Here is a 15,350-nt window from a genome sequence, read left to right on the forward strand (position 1 = left end):
GGTTGAGGTAGTTAAGAAACCACAACTCGAATTCAAGCTACATCCTATGAAGGCCGGAGAGATCGATATGACCGGTGCCCTATCATCTGTGCCCTCCGGTGTGTTACTAGTTGAAGATATTTATTCCTTCATCCACTACAAGCTTGAATATCTTGGAGACAAATTCATTCAAGATGAATTCAAAGGGTTTTGTGATAATGGTCTATTGAAGGCAGAACATATGCATCTAAAGACCAAGGGTTTGTCGAATGCTATTGATATTCCTAACCAATTCCATGCCGATTGGAACAGGTATGTGCTAAGTAGAGTGTATGACCAATTTCTATGGTTGGGAGTTGAAGCACCAATCAAAATCACAAAGGATGTGATCCAAAGAATAATAGGGTTCAATAAAATAGGCGAAGCACTAACCCTAAGGACAATATTGTCTGGTGAGGTCACTCGGTTGACTCAATCTTGATATGACAAGAGAGCAATGACAGTCACTCACATTGAGGACGCAAAAGTAAGGTTTGCATCTACAGTGATAGCTTATAGAGTGTACCAATCAAGTCGCATGAACAGTGTGCCGAGTGGTGCTATCCATGCCGCTTACCGGATCATCAAAGAGGATGCAACATATGACATTTGTGAGATGTTAAGAAGTCAATTCTTGGTGAACATGGACTGAATTAAGAAGGACAAAAAGAAATCATTCAAGTATGGTTCAATACTAGTATGTATCTTCTTCTATGTGCAAAATTTATTTCCCGATAAGGGAAATGTAGTGTGGTCTACAGATAAACCTATCACAGTAGATAGGTGAAATGATTAGAGACTTAGGTGATAATTTTGGAGAGACTATGTGGGGTTATTTTAAATAATTCCAAACTAGAATGCATCAAAGAGAAAAAATCTCGACCGGTATAGTTCAAAAGTACAAGGACACTATTTGCTTTCTTGTTGATACTGATTGTTGCATTATTCAAGCGATTGAACCTAGAATTTTCTGGGTACCCACTATGGGTTATGAGATTGGGGCAGACATTGCCAAAGTATATGCAAACATGTTACTGTCTAAACTGATAGATAGAAAAGCTAAGAGATTTGGAACTTATGAGGAGGCAAGCTCCAAAATTAAGAAGGAACTCAAGGAGCCTATCATTCAAAAGAAAGTTAAGAAAATGATTGACACCTTAGACAAGAAATATGGAGGTGAAGCATTTGATGCCACTGCTTCTAGTGGTACAAGTGAACAAACAGGGGCAAAATCAAGCAAAGGTAAAGAGCAAACATAAGAAAAGAAGAAAATGTCCAAGAAAAGATCCAAGGGTGTTGAATCTAGCAAACCGACAGCATACATGAAAGAAAAGGACTCATATATTCTTGCATCTTCCCAAGATAAAGGTGGACCGGTAGGAGTCACATATGCAAGAAAGAAAAAGAATGAAAGGACAATTGACACAAAGGCTAAGAAGAAGCCCAAGAAAGACAAAAAGGAGAATGATAACTCTGACAACCAATCTGATGTGGTAGTTACAGAATTCGAAATAAGTGGTAGGAATGTAGCTCCAATTGTAGATGAAGAAGTATCCCCTCTGCAATGAGGGAGACAAAAGAAAAATTGAAGATGCACTCATCTAGAACTTACATAAATTCTGTGAAACTCCCATTGAACTCCATGGAATAATTCCACCAAATTTACAAAATCTCATTGAAGGGAGATGGAAAACTGCCCTGACAATTGAGAAGGAAAATAGAATAAAGGCACTCATGGAAGTGCAACATGAATTTGATTATAATCAAGCATCTTTAGTAGCTAAAGAATGTGTACAATGTCTCAAAATAAGGAACAAAATAGGGAGAGTGGCCATAGGAGATATTCAAGGTGTGCATGATGAGGGTGTTGACATGTGGAAAACAATTTTGAGCCAGCAAAAGGAAGCTGAGGAGGAAATAGAAAAAGAAGTGAAACAAGGACAAGATATAGTTGCTTAAGAAAAGAGAAAAGGAAAAGACAAGGACACCATTGATGAGTTTGATGCATTTACAGTTCAAGATATCATAAGTGATATTGTGTCAGATATTCCTAATCTGACAAAGGATGCAGAGCCACCGGTTGAAAAAAAAATCAATTGTTGAAACTATTGATATTGATGATACACGGGCAAAGGGAGCCGATCAAACTAAGTATCCCAGAGAAGATGGAGTTACAATTGAGGACATCCCTTATGAGGAAAAACCTCAAAGGTATCCGGTCACAATAAATATTCCCCCAGCACACACTACTGGCAATGAACCTCATTTGCCAGAAAAAGGTGCAGAGGAAGAAACCCTCAAGATGATAGATTCATCAATACCATATGTGGATGAAATGGAGGAGAAGGAAGTAGAAAAGAAGAACGAAGAGATGAAGGAAATAGGGGAAAAGAAAATAGAAAGGAAGGAAACAGAAACAACTGATACTGGTTCAGGGGAAACCAAGGAACCAAAACAAGAGAAGAAGATAGATGATTCTTCATCCGATCAACCTGAAGGTGGTCAGACAACAATGGTGGACACTCCTCCGGTAAAGAGGAAGTTAGTTTTAGAAAAGGAAACTAAGAAAAAGAAACCCAAACTCCCCACCTCAGCCAACTTTGAGGTAGAAGCTAGAGAAGAAGAAGAATAAATAGAGGAGGAAGAAGGGGAAGACTCAGTAATTGATATCAAGAAGATGACCCCCAAATAGTTAATAAAAGTTTCAGAAAAATTGAGAATTCAAGATGAAAAGGCCAAACTTAAAGCAAAGAAAAAGAAGTCAAGAATTCTTAATACTGCAAAGATAATCTTATCTGATGAGGTGAGAAATTAATGGAACAAATATTAGTTGGTAAAGTTGCTCTCTCTACCAACATTGAAGAGGTGAAATCAATCTTAAAGGAAGTTGGCCAATTATTGGTCAAATTCTCAAACTTCTCTGATTTTATCAAAGATCTTGAAGATAAAAGAGTAAAGACTCAAGGGGAAATTCAAGATCTGCTAGGTTCTTTTGATCCTCTTACAAGCTCTGTAGTGACTTTCAGTGGAAGAGTCAAATAGTTGACTCGTGAAATCAACAAGATCAAAGAGGAATAGGACAAACAAGCTCTAAACCTTCTAGAGATATAGTGCTACCTTGCCCCCTTCATTGATTTATTGCAAGGCAGTGTGAAACAAGCAGAAGGCCTCATCAGTTCACCTAATTGCAAGGCAGTAGATGACATGGAGGATTTTGTCACACACCTGCAAGGACAAATTCTCACTATGAAATAGGTGAATCCTACATGGGAATCATCTTTGGAGGCTGTTAAGGTCAATTTCAAAGACATTTTTGACTTACTCTCATGAATTATTTTGTATACTTTGATTCCTTTATTCTTTGTCATTGTTGCAAAAAGAGGGAGAATGAATTTATAGTGGATTGTACATATAAGGAGGAAGGGATATAGAGACAAAGTATATAGGCAGGTACTGGTAGAGGCAGAGAAGGCAAAGATCCACCAGTAGAGGCAGAGAAGCCAGAGAATAGGGGGAGAACTAGAATAGAAGGCAGAGAACAGGGGGAGAACTGGAACATGGGGAGATCCAGTTCAATCCAGCTAGATGTTTTGCCACCAATGCCAAAGGGGGGGATTGTTGGAATCATGGTGGGCATGATGAAGTTTAAGGTACTTAAGAAGTTGTCATTGATGGAAATACCAGTTCTAATGTCATCATAACCGATCGGAAAAGGGTTATAGTGGATTGGTAAGGAATAGGGGACTAAAGACTTCCATCGGTAATCAGAGACCGGTTTACAGGAAGCAATTGGTAGTTGAGATGAGTAAAGCAGGTTCACTGATATAAATAAAACAACTGATAGAAGATCACAATGGTGAAATGAAGATCTGGTCAATTTAGAAAGAGCTAGTTGAATTCGGAGTGCTTGCCAGAGAATCGGATATATTTGTGGCATGAATGGTTAGTCCCACCAATATAATAGACAAGATTTGAGGAACAAACAGATTGGCACATAGAATATATTTTTTTGGAGTTCAAATTCTGGAGGGAAAGTTCACGCCAAGATTGAAGACAACTATATACATGTTTTTCATTTTTATTTTGTTGTGTTGATGGAGTTGTGAGTGAGCAGAGATTTAAAATTAGATTAAGGTGAAGAACAAGCTAAGGGCAGAAGGGTTCCTCAATGAATCAATGAAGTCATCACTGAGTAGAGATTGAAGCAGATACAAAACAGATCTATTCGACAGAAAAGTGTCATCATCAAATCAATTATTTGTTGCTCTCTAATCATTGTAGCAGATTAAATCCCTTAACAGGGTCAACCTTAACCAAATCTATTTGTAAAATCCCCTAACAACGTCGCTCCATGAAGGAAGTGTAAAATCCTTCTATAAGGTGAGTCCTAATAGATTCTAAGGTATTCTTAATAGGATACTAGTCATCTTTAACAAGGTGATGTTCTCAGAAGGAACATGATTGTAAGCTCTTAACCGGGCACTCTTTTCATTGCAGTAAAAGAGATTGTGCGTTATCCCCACCATGGTTGTCTCCTTCTAACCGAGGGTTTCCACATATAATTGTTGGTGTTATGTGATGTTTAATTGATGCATACAAATCTCTTTTCTTCAATGTTATTACCTTCATGTTTAATGTAATGTTTTAAGTTAATTTAAAAGGGGTAGTTGCAGACTGGTCAGTTTGGAATATTATTGTCTAAAAACTATTTTTACTGATTCACATCCCCTCTTAGTCACCGGTTAATACCAACACCTAGTGTGTTAAACATACCCCTTAGGGCTCAATATAACCATATAGGATCACATTTTGTCCTAAGGGGTCACGCATGTGTTCCAATACATGCGTGACTCCTTAAGAGCACATATGACCCCTTTTAACATCCTAGAGTGCACAACATACCCCTTAGGACCCAATATGACCATATAGGATCACATTGTGTCCTAAGGGATCATATATGGTCCTAAGGGGTCACGCATGTGTTCTAACACATGCATGACCCCTTTGGAGCACATATGACCCCTTTTAACATCCTAGTGTGTACAACATACCCCTTAGGACCCAACACGACCATATATGATCACATTGTGTCCTAAGGGGTCATATATGGTCCTACGGGGTCACACATGTGTGCCCCCTTAAGAGCACATATGACCCCTTTTAGCATCCTAGTGTGAACAACATACCCCTTATGACCCAATATGACCATATACCTAGGATCACATTGTGTCCTATTGTTGACCAAAACTGGTTAACCCAAGTTCACCTGCAATGGATATATGAAATAGCCAATTTCAATCTATGAAATATTTTAGGACTTGGACAACATAACATAGGATCCTAATGATCCTCTTGCACTTCAGGTTCTGCTAGACCTAGGGGGGACACCCTTTTGATACTTTAAATCATACCTATTACACACATATGGCAGCATCAATAGAAGCAGATAGATCTCATTGAAGCTCAACAACAAGGAGGTTACTGTAGATGAGCTAGATCTACATTGACATCTCAACTAATTGGAGCATGAGATAGGTGAAACATTACTACAGAACATAAAGTAAAGAAAGATATTTTGACTTTTGATTTTTAAAATGTTGCAATTAACTTCTAGCTATAATAGATCAGTGCCTCATCATGGGCATAGAGTCAATACAAATAACCACAAATAGAATCCAAACTGCACATCAAATTCATTGAAAAGATTTCCCTATATTAATGCCTGACATTAACACATTCTAAATTCATCAAAGGATCATACATATCCAAACATTAACCCAAATCCAAAATGATTGTTCACAGAATTTAAATTCTTCCTTGAAGAGTACCTAAGAACACCCATTACATTCCCACTTTGAGAGGATAAAATAAAACTTCCTTGAAGACTTGAATTTATTGAAATTGAAGAAATGCCTGAAGACAATCCAATGGAAATGTATATATGTCTTACATATATATGACCTGTAACTAAGAATTTACAACTAAATGTATCTATTCAACGACAAAAGAATGAGAAAATCAACAATTACAACCCAGAAAATTAAAATGCATAAGACTGGAAACCCTCTTGGAAATCTCCCTTAGAGAATCTCTCAAAAATTGAAACCCTTACAAATGAGAAGAATTGAGAATATAAAGAGGAGGGAAAAGATCAGATCTGCATCACCATTTGCCAAGTGTCTTATATCCTCAACTAAAAAATTTCTTTGCAACATGCCCATGGAAACTAATCTCAAAATATCTAATATTTACTGAAACTGATTAGAGAAACAAATTTTCCATTCTAAGAGCTTTCCAACGATATATAATACTTGGATATTTGAGTAAAAAATACCCCTCAAGGGAATTAATCCCTCAAGTTGACCAATCATTTAATTTTTTGCATTTTACACTATAGCTGGGACTATATATTTAATTTTAATTTTTACATGATTTTCCATCTTCTACGCCCCACCACGTGGCACCTCCTGATTCGCTCAGAATCCACCTGGGTGCCACCTCATCCGCCACTAGACCGCCACCTCACTAGTCGCCATGTTACGGGGGATAACTAGCGAGCATCTTTGCATTGTGGTATGGTAAGGACCATTGATCTGCCTCGAACCTGTTCGACCTTTAACACCTGAGCTGCTCATTTGTCAGGCCCACCATTTGGTCGCCAAGTTGCGATGGTTAACCATCGAGCATTTTTGCATTGCGGTATAGCGAGGGGCGTCTGATCATCTGCAACTTGCTCACTTGTTAATTTTCCCATCTGCTACAAAATTTGGTTGCCTCGGGATGCATGCCCACACGTGGGGTCCACTGGGTCGCTGAGCTAGCTCCATGTCAAAAGCCTTTAAGCTTTCACACTATGGATGTGTGTAACATTGCTTTTAAATATATAAACTTTCCCACTCACCACCAATGTGGGATAACTGGTTTTACACATCCCTACCATCTGCATTCACTCGAAGGTTCTCAAAGCTGCTAACAGGTGGGAGGAGGGTATTGGCTTTGAGCCTACCAATCGAATTTGCTTTGAAAGTTTTCTGCCTTTGCTTGCAACGCCAAAGACCCACGATACACCTGCAAATTGCATTTGTTTGAAGTTTCAAATGTCTCCCAACTCCACTCCACGCAACCCCTTGCAATTTCCTGGAGGTTTCTAAGGCCCACGTTACACCTGCAGATTGCATTGGTTTGAAATTTTTAGTGCCACCCTTTACCCATACCACGCAGGGAAATTGACATTTACACCTGCCGATTTTCATTTGTTTGAAACTTACTAAAGCCTTTCCTACGCCTTATAGAGAGGATTCTGGTTTTAAACCTGGAAAATGCATTTACTTGAAGTTTAACTAGCCCACCATTCTCCATACCACGCACCACCAGGAGGATTGGGCAATATGCCTGCCACTAGCATCTACATGAAAGTTTCTAAAGTCTTCTCTAAAATTAACACTACAAGGGCATGAGCCAGACCGGGCTCCAAAGTGGGTCCGGCTAAAAAAAAAATTGTTTTCATTCAACTAATACTTGAAATGCCTCAGGAACCTTGAACATGCCTATGGAATTGATCGGCACAATTTTCTGATCATTAAAACTCAACTTGCAACTTTCAGGTGCTTGTGTCCCATTTTTGCATTTAAACCCAAAGATAAATTTTTAAAATTGATCAAAACACCTTTCTAGACTTCAGAAACTGATAGGCATGTACTCTGATATGATAAATTTCATCCTGCAAAACCATTCCTCATGACGAATCCCGAGCGATGAGATATTAATGGTCAAAGATGACCATTTTACTCTGTTAGCACTATGAACCTAATAAAATCAATGTGCAGGGACCTCAAAGTGCCTTTACTAAAAATATCAAATGGTCTCTGTAGATTCCCAAATCTGGGGCATAGATACTTTGAAGTACACGGAAGACCATGGAATGTTCAATTTAATTGGGAAGCTAACAAGGTACAAATGGTGAGCTCATGAAAATGGCAACTTTAACTGGTGCAACAATGCAAAGTGCAGAAAACTGAATAAAATGGCTCAAGAAACCATCTCGGAAAATTGATCAAGCAGATTGGCATGAGCTTCAAACTGGAAACATAGCTTGTCTTTCATACTAGCAGTAGCTTGGAATAGACATTCTGATATGACATTCATCGGGGCAACTTTTACACATGTGAAAAGTAGGGCTCTAACTAGCTGTTGAAACAAGGACTTATGCAAACAATACAAGTTGCAAATGGATTGATAGGGACTTGAAACTTGTCATGTAGACTTACCTATATGCATACAATTAAATTCACCTTGAATTTCAACATGATGATTAACTGGTCAAAAGTTATAGGGCTCAAAGTAGGCCACTTGATAAAATTTGAATTTGCACATAGAACAACTTTCAGTCCACCCCTTGAAAAGGGTACTTGATAAACTGATCCAAAATTAATTCTAAAAGTTGTAGAGAACTTCCTAAGATAAATGATATGTTTTTCCCAAGCCTTACCCCTTGATAATCAACTGGCTCCATTTTGCATGCCCCAAAATAGGCCTCTCACGTTGATTCACTAAGTAGTCATTTGAAAGTGCAGATGCAAAAATTTTTAAATGGACCTCTCAAATTCACCATTTTTTTATGAGTCCCAACATGTCCTAAGGGGTCATATGTGGTCCTAAGGGGTCACACAACATCCTAGTGCATGTACAACATACCCCTTAGGACCTATATATCAAACAATAATTTATTTAATAGTTTAATCCTAATTAGTCTTAATTTCTTAAGTGGACCAAATATATCATAACAGGCCCTATTATGCTACCATAAATTTAAAAGTTCCAAGATCCACATCTTAAACATATATTAAAGTTCAAGGTTCAATCTAAAACATTAAAAGTTTGATCCAATCTAAGACATTAAAAGTTCAATTTAAATATCTAGATGAAATAACATTTTAAATTTCATCCCTACATGGAGACAATAAGGTTGTTGAAAGATCTATAAATTAGATCCCCGCTAGAGAGACAAATTTTATAAATTGTACATGAGACCTACATGCAAAAAAAAATTAATGAGAACTTAAGTTATTATAAGCACGTACTTTAAAAATAGAAATTAACCAAACATTTAACAAAAAAAAATGATGCTTGTGTCCCAATTCATTGGAAATCTTGATATAATTAGATTCATGAGCAGGTTTCACATGCGACCAACAACAAAAACTAAGATAAACCTACAACAACAAAAAATAGTTAGATATATATTATAAATAGGAAATAGGGGGGTGAAAAGTTAATTAGGACATGGCTTAAGGGGAATTAACTAATTAGGACATGAGGCTTAAGGGGGTCAAACTAAATAGTACATGTGGCTTAAAAGGGGATCATTTGAACTAATTAGGACAAGGCAAGTAAGGGGATCTATCTACCTAATTGGGACATGTGGCAAGGAAGGGGATCGAACTAAATGTGACATTTCTTAAGGGGACATAAAATTAGAATCTAGATGGAAGTACAAAATGGTTGAAATTTATTAAAAGCAATTTAACAATTTATCATTGAAAAACATCAAAAATAGAAATTAAAACTAAACATTTAACAAAAAAATGAAGCTTACCAATTCATTAGAAATCTTGATTTAATTATGAAGATTCATGAACTCGTTTCACATGCCACCAACAACAAAAAAAAAGATAAACCTACAGCAAAAATATAGTTAGATACATATATATATAGGAACTAGGGGGGTGAAAAGTTAACTAGGACATGGATTAAGGGGAAATTAACTAATTAGGACACATGAGGCAAGCTTAAGGAGATGGGGGAAATTGGGACATGCGTCTTAAGGGGGTCAAACTAGAAATAGGATATGTGTCTTAAAAGGGGATCATTTTAACTAATTAGGACATGGCTTAAGGGGAAATTAACTGATTAGGACATGAGGCTTAAGGGGATGGGTGTACAATTGGGACATGTGCCTTAAGGGGATCAAACTGATAAGGACATGGCTTAACGGGAGATATAAAATTAGAATCTAGATGGAAGTACAAAATGGTTGAACATTTTAAATGAATTATGAAAACCTGTATTAAAAGAAACCTATCAATTTATCATTGAAAGACATGTAATTTTAAAAACAAGTATACGTACCTCTATATATTAAATACTTATTCCATTACATGTACCATAATTGTGTAAGATCAATAACGGGATGGACCTATATATCAAACAATAATATTTAAACCATAGATCAAATGGTACAATAAAAAGAAATTATATATAATATATACATGTAAATACATATATAACTCTTTATTTAAATACTTATTCCATTGTACAATCTGCATCCTCTCTTTTTTCCAAAGCATCTATAATTGTCTCGTGATCTTCCATAGAAATTGTCCATAACTTTTTATTACTAGGTCTCCCATGATATCTCACTAGTTGTGTATTTGTTGCAACAATCAAATGTGAGTACTGTATTATCTTCTTGTGTGTTTCATAATCTTCAAAAGCAATCAAATCATTCTTCCTTGTCAAATATTTCCTTAGCCAAGTTCCAACAACTACCACTGAACTAGTCGGATAATGAAAACCATCATCATCTTCTCGAGGATTAAGTGTTTATTCTCAACACATCGAGCCAACCAATATTTTGTTTCCTCCTCATTGTCCTCAGGTGCAACAACAACATACACATGTCCTACAAAAAAAAATAATTTTATCACTAATTTCTAATAAAATTTCACCATTTAATTTACATTATATATATAAGTTTGAAACTAATTATTAATCATCAATTACAAACATATATTTATTCAAATAAAATAAAAGAATTAAATAAATTTTACCTTTTTGTACAAGGTATGAAACATGATCATAATCATCTAATGCAAACAGGTGATCATTATATTCAATTGTGTCAATCTGATCTTGTGCTTGAGGAGGAGTTAACAATCTTTGATTTCAATCTTCAACCCATTCAGTATTCTCACATACATCAGAATCACCTGAAATACAAAATTGACAAAAACATGCAAGTTCCTTTGTCCATATAGTACATGTGCTTGCATTTGAACTCTTAAATGAATTCCATTTTGCCGATCCACTAATTGTCTCACAATCAAGTCTAGGAACAATGTTTTTTCCTTCAACTAACCAAAAGAATCATTGAATTGTAGAGTTCACACCTGATCCAGTACATAATGTTGTATTGCACTAATCTACAATTGCACATGCATCTTTAATTTTTACATTATCTTCAAATTTTAATTGCTCTCTAGCAAGAATTCTTGTAACACATTGCACCAGCTCCATCATGTTCTCCTTTGCCATGTCTAGCTTCAAAAAAACTCCATATATATGTTGTATATTGTATTCCTTGTGAGCCTTGCTTAACCAATAAAACATTCAAGCATTCTTGAATTGTCTTGTACAATTATCTAACCATATAAGATGTTTTGTCATCTGGATTCCTCTTTCTCTTAGATTTTTGTAAAATATGTTGAAGCAATATTGAACAAAATCTGATGAGTGAATCCGAATATCACTCACATAGAAATGGTACTCCCTTAAGATTTTTCTATCATCCTCTGTGCTATCATCTGCATGTCAATAAACAATATGAACAAAAATAGCAACTTGAGTGGAATTGTAATACTGAGATTGAATTTCCTCTTGTGGCTTAGGAGTATAGTTTTTCACAAAGTCCACCACTGATAGTATACTTCCAACTAGAAATAAATTTCTACATGTGTGAAATTAAGCATCAAGCCATCTGGCATGTTGAGAGTGTGTCACATATTTTGGTGCAATCTTACTTTTAAATTTTGACATGAATGCATGTACACTAGCCTTTTCTGTGATTAAATCAACACGCTTTCTTGTTTTCCCATCCTTTAAGGGATACTCAACATTCTTAAATCTTCTAACATCCACTAGTTGTTGTCCAAAATCAGTTTCACTACTCTCATGCATACATTCTACTAGTGATGAAAAATTGCCACAACTAGAACATTGTCTAGAGATACATGAACGTAAATAAAATAATTGTCTATCAGTTCTTTCACAAAATAAACTTGCTAAAAATTCCTTGATTGATTCAAGTGGCATATCAATACCACATTCCTGGATAAGCATGTTACTACGCAAAACACAACGTATGTATCGAAAAACATCATAATAGTAACAAAATTGCACGTGCGTTTTACAACAACAAGAGATTCTTTGCTTATTAATTTTCACATACCAAGGCTTGCATTTTTCAAATGACCTTTGACTTATGGTAATATTTCCAGGTAACACAACTTCATCCAAAAAAATTCTATAAAATTCAATTTGAGTTGTGTCTAATAGATGTTTTGGATGAGGATCACGACTTTTCAACCCCACTCTCAATTTTAGAACATCTCTAGCATTATATGATACCCTTGGATTGTCATGCCAAAACTTCTGAACCAAAGATTTCAATCCAATATTCAATTTCATATCTGACCTTTGAAGTCTGCCACTAAAACTCCAACTTTGATTGATTGGATCATTTTCAATACTTTCTCTTCTTTTAGTTTCTCTAACCAATGTTTTAGGATGCATCTTTAAAATTCCACTAATGTCGCTTACCATCCTTTTATTCAAGGTTGATTTATTCACTATAGCAGTTGTCATAGCTCATCGTGTTGCATTCTTATCTTTAGATCAACTCATTGTTCCAATAGATTCAATGGCACTTGCAACAGTAGACATGGCATGTTTAACTGATTCATCTTTTTTGTAGGTTTCACAAAGATGCCTATTTTTTTCATCACTTTTCTCATTTTCCACATTCTCATCAATTACATCATCAGTTGACATTGAATTGCAAGTTTTTTTCAAAAAAATAATTCTTTGTATATTCTATAGGCATAAGTTATTATCTGTCTCCAAGAAATATTACCAAGAAGATTATTCAAAACATTTTTTTCAATATTTTATAAAAAAGTTTTCTTGATCTTCAACAATAGGAGGATTTTCATTTTCACCATGTTCATAAGGATTTTCACTTTCAACATTCAAAGGAATTTCATCTTTACCAACATGAGGGCTTTCATTTTCAATATCTCTAATTTGCTTCAGTTTAGAGTAATGGACAATTGTATCAATCTCAACTTTGGTATATCTAGATTCCAATAAATCACCAACATGAATATCATCTATAATCGCATTATCCATGTCTTTCTGAAAAGAATTTGAAGATGTACTTGGATAATTTGAAGATGTACCTAGATTTGAGGATGTAGTACCTGAAATATTCTCCATAATTGTATCATCCACTTCAGCATCATCCATAATTGAATCATCTACGTCCATCTTATCCCCCAAGGCATCATCTTGAATGTTTGTCTCTTCCATTGTTGTGTATCCAAAAGCATCAGGATTATTCATTTGTCGAATCCTCATTCTTCTATCTCTTTGACGTTTGGCCTCATTCTCTCTTTCTGCTTGAATTTTCTCGACGGTCATTTCCCTCCTCTGTTTCTTCTTCTGATGTTGTTTAGACCCCATGACCAAAAAATCATGCAATGATTTCCACCTTCAAAAAATGGATCTAAAATTGCAACAAAAGAGCATCCAAAGGACAACTAGATCATAAAATATTGTAGAAAAAGTTGCACATAAAAAGACATATTTTATCATCTCGAATAATTCCTTTTTATACATTTTTTTTTATAAAAAATGAAATAGGATCTCGTTTCAAAACGGGATCCCGTTTTAATTTCAAACGTTATCTCGTTTCGTTTTGCCAACGAGATCTCGTTTTTTATACGGGATCTCGTTTATAAAAAATTGATTGTGGGCCCGGATCTAGCTTCGCAATTTGGCTTGTAAAATGGTTTGGAGAGTCGAACCTGAGTCTCAGACCTCGTTTGACCTGCAACTTGAAGGCCAAATCAATCTACATACCAAAAAATGACTTCAAAAATATATTTGAACACCTAAATTTCAGAATTTTTTTAAACAATTAAAACCCATTACAGTACAGACTGTCTCAATTCCAAATTTGTAATTTTTTAAATAATAGATCAATATTTTTATTGTTAAAATAATTTCTGATGAAAGAGGTTCATAAACTTGAAATAACAGGGTTTTTTAATTTTTTTATAACTTTTTTGTCTTTAAATATTTTGGAAAAAAAATTATATGGCATCAAACTAGATACAATTCTATAAAGTTGAAAAAAATAAAAATTAAAAAATGTTAATTTTAGGTCAAATTATGCTTGTCGTACACAGGGATTTTTCATAACAATGATTATACCCAATAAAACATTAACAAAAAAATATATATACAGAAAAAAATTACAAAAAATATCCTCATCAAAGGTGAGTGAGTTATAGATCTTTTCCCAAAAGGATTAAGAAAAATACTTTCATTTAGGTCAAATTATGCTTGTCGTACACGGGCATGGTATGGTCCTGAAAAGTGACTTTAAACTATAGGTTTTAGTAATGCCTATTCAAACTTAATTTTTAAGATCTGGGTATTAAAATAAATTACATATTTGGAAAGTAGACTTTCAGCACTAGATTTTCTATTAATGACTTTTTCCAAGATTCATTCTTTAAGTTCTTCAAATTTTTAGGTCAAACAGGGCAAAATCTTAAAAACAAGGAAAACACTTCCACTTTTTGGCCAAAAAGTGGACAACTTCTTGCAGGCACCCAGTATGTGGATATGTTTTCATGTTGACCTATATTTGGATTCGGTTGTGGAATATGGATAACATGTTGTTTTGATGAATGTAGTGTATTGGGGTGTGGTTCACTTCTCATTCCTTTCCACCGTTAGTGTAGACCTATTTCAAATTGTGTTCTGGTGAATTGTTTTTGGCTGACTTGGGAAATTCTTTTTTTAGAGATCAGTATAAATAAAGGATGATTATAATGAAGAACATATAGAAGTAAGTGGTTTGAAAAGAAAGATCTATTTTCTACGAATGCATGTGACATTATGTGAAGTTTTGGTTGAGTAGTGTGTTGTTGATGTTTGGTACTAGAGGCACTAAGACAAAGGTTTCTTTCGGCATTGTAGCTGGTGCAGGAGCACCTTATCAACAAGCTATTCATGACCCTAAGGATGAAGACTAGGATCATTAGTATGTATTAGTGTGTCTTGTGTTTCATGTATGCAAATAAACCCCACCATGTAAGCCCATGTCACCAATTAGGCAATTTGAGAAGCCAATTGGGACAATGTGGTAAAAAGGGGTAATAGATGGTTTAGATTCATGTTTAATAGGTTTTATACATGTTTTGTGTGTGTTTATTTGGTCCATGTGTGTGGATCCCAACCTTAGGAAGTATGACAACTTTGTGAGC

This window comes from Cryptomeria japonica, chromosome 7 (genome assembly GCF_030272615.1).
Source record: "Cryptomeria japonica chromosome 7, Sugi_1.0, whole genome shotgun sequence".
Classification (NCBI taxonomy): Eukaryota; Viridiplantae; Streptophyta; class Pinopsida; order Cupressales; family Cupressaceae; genus Cryptomeria; species Cryptomeria japonica.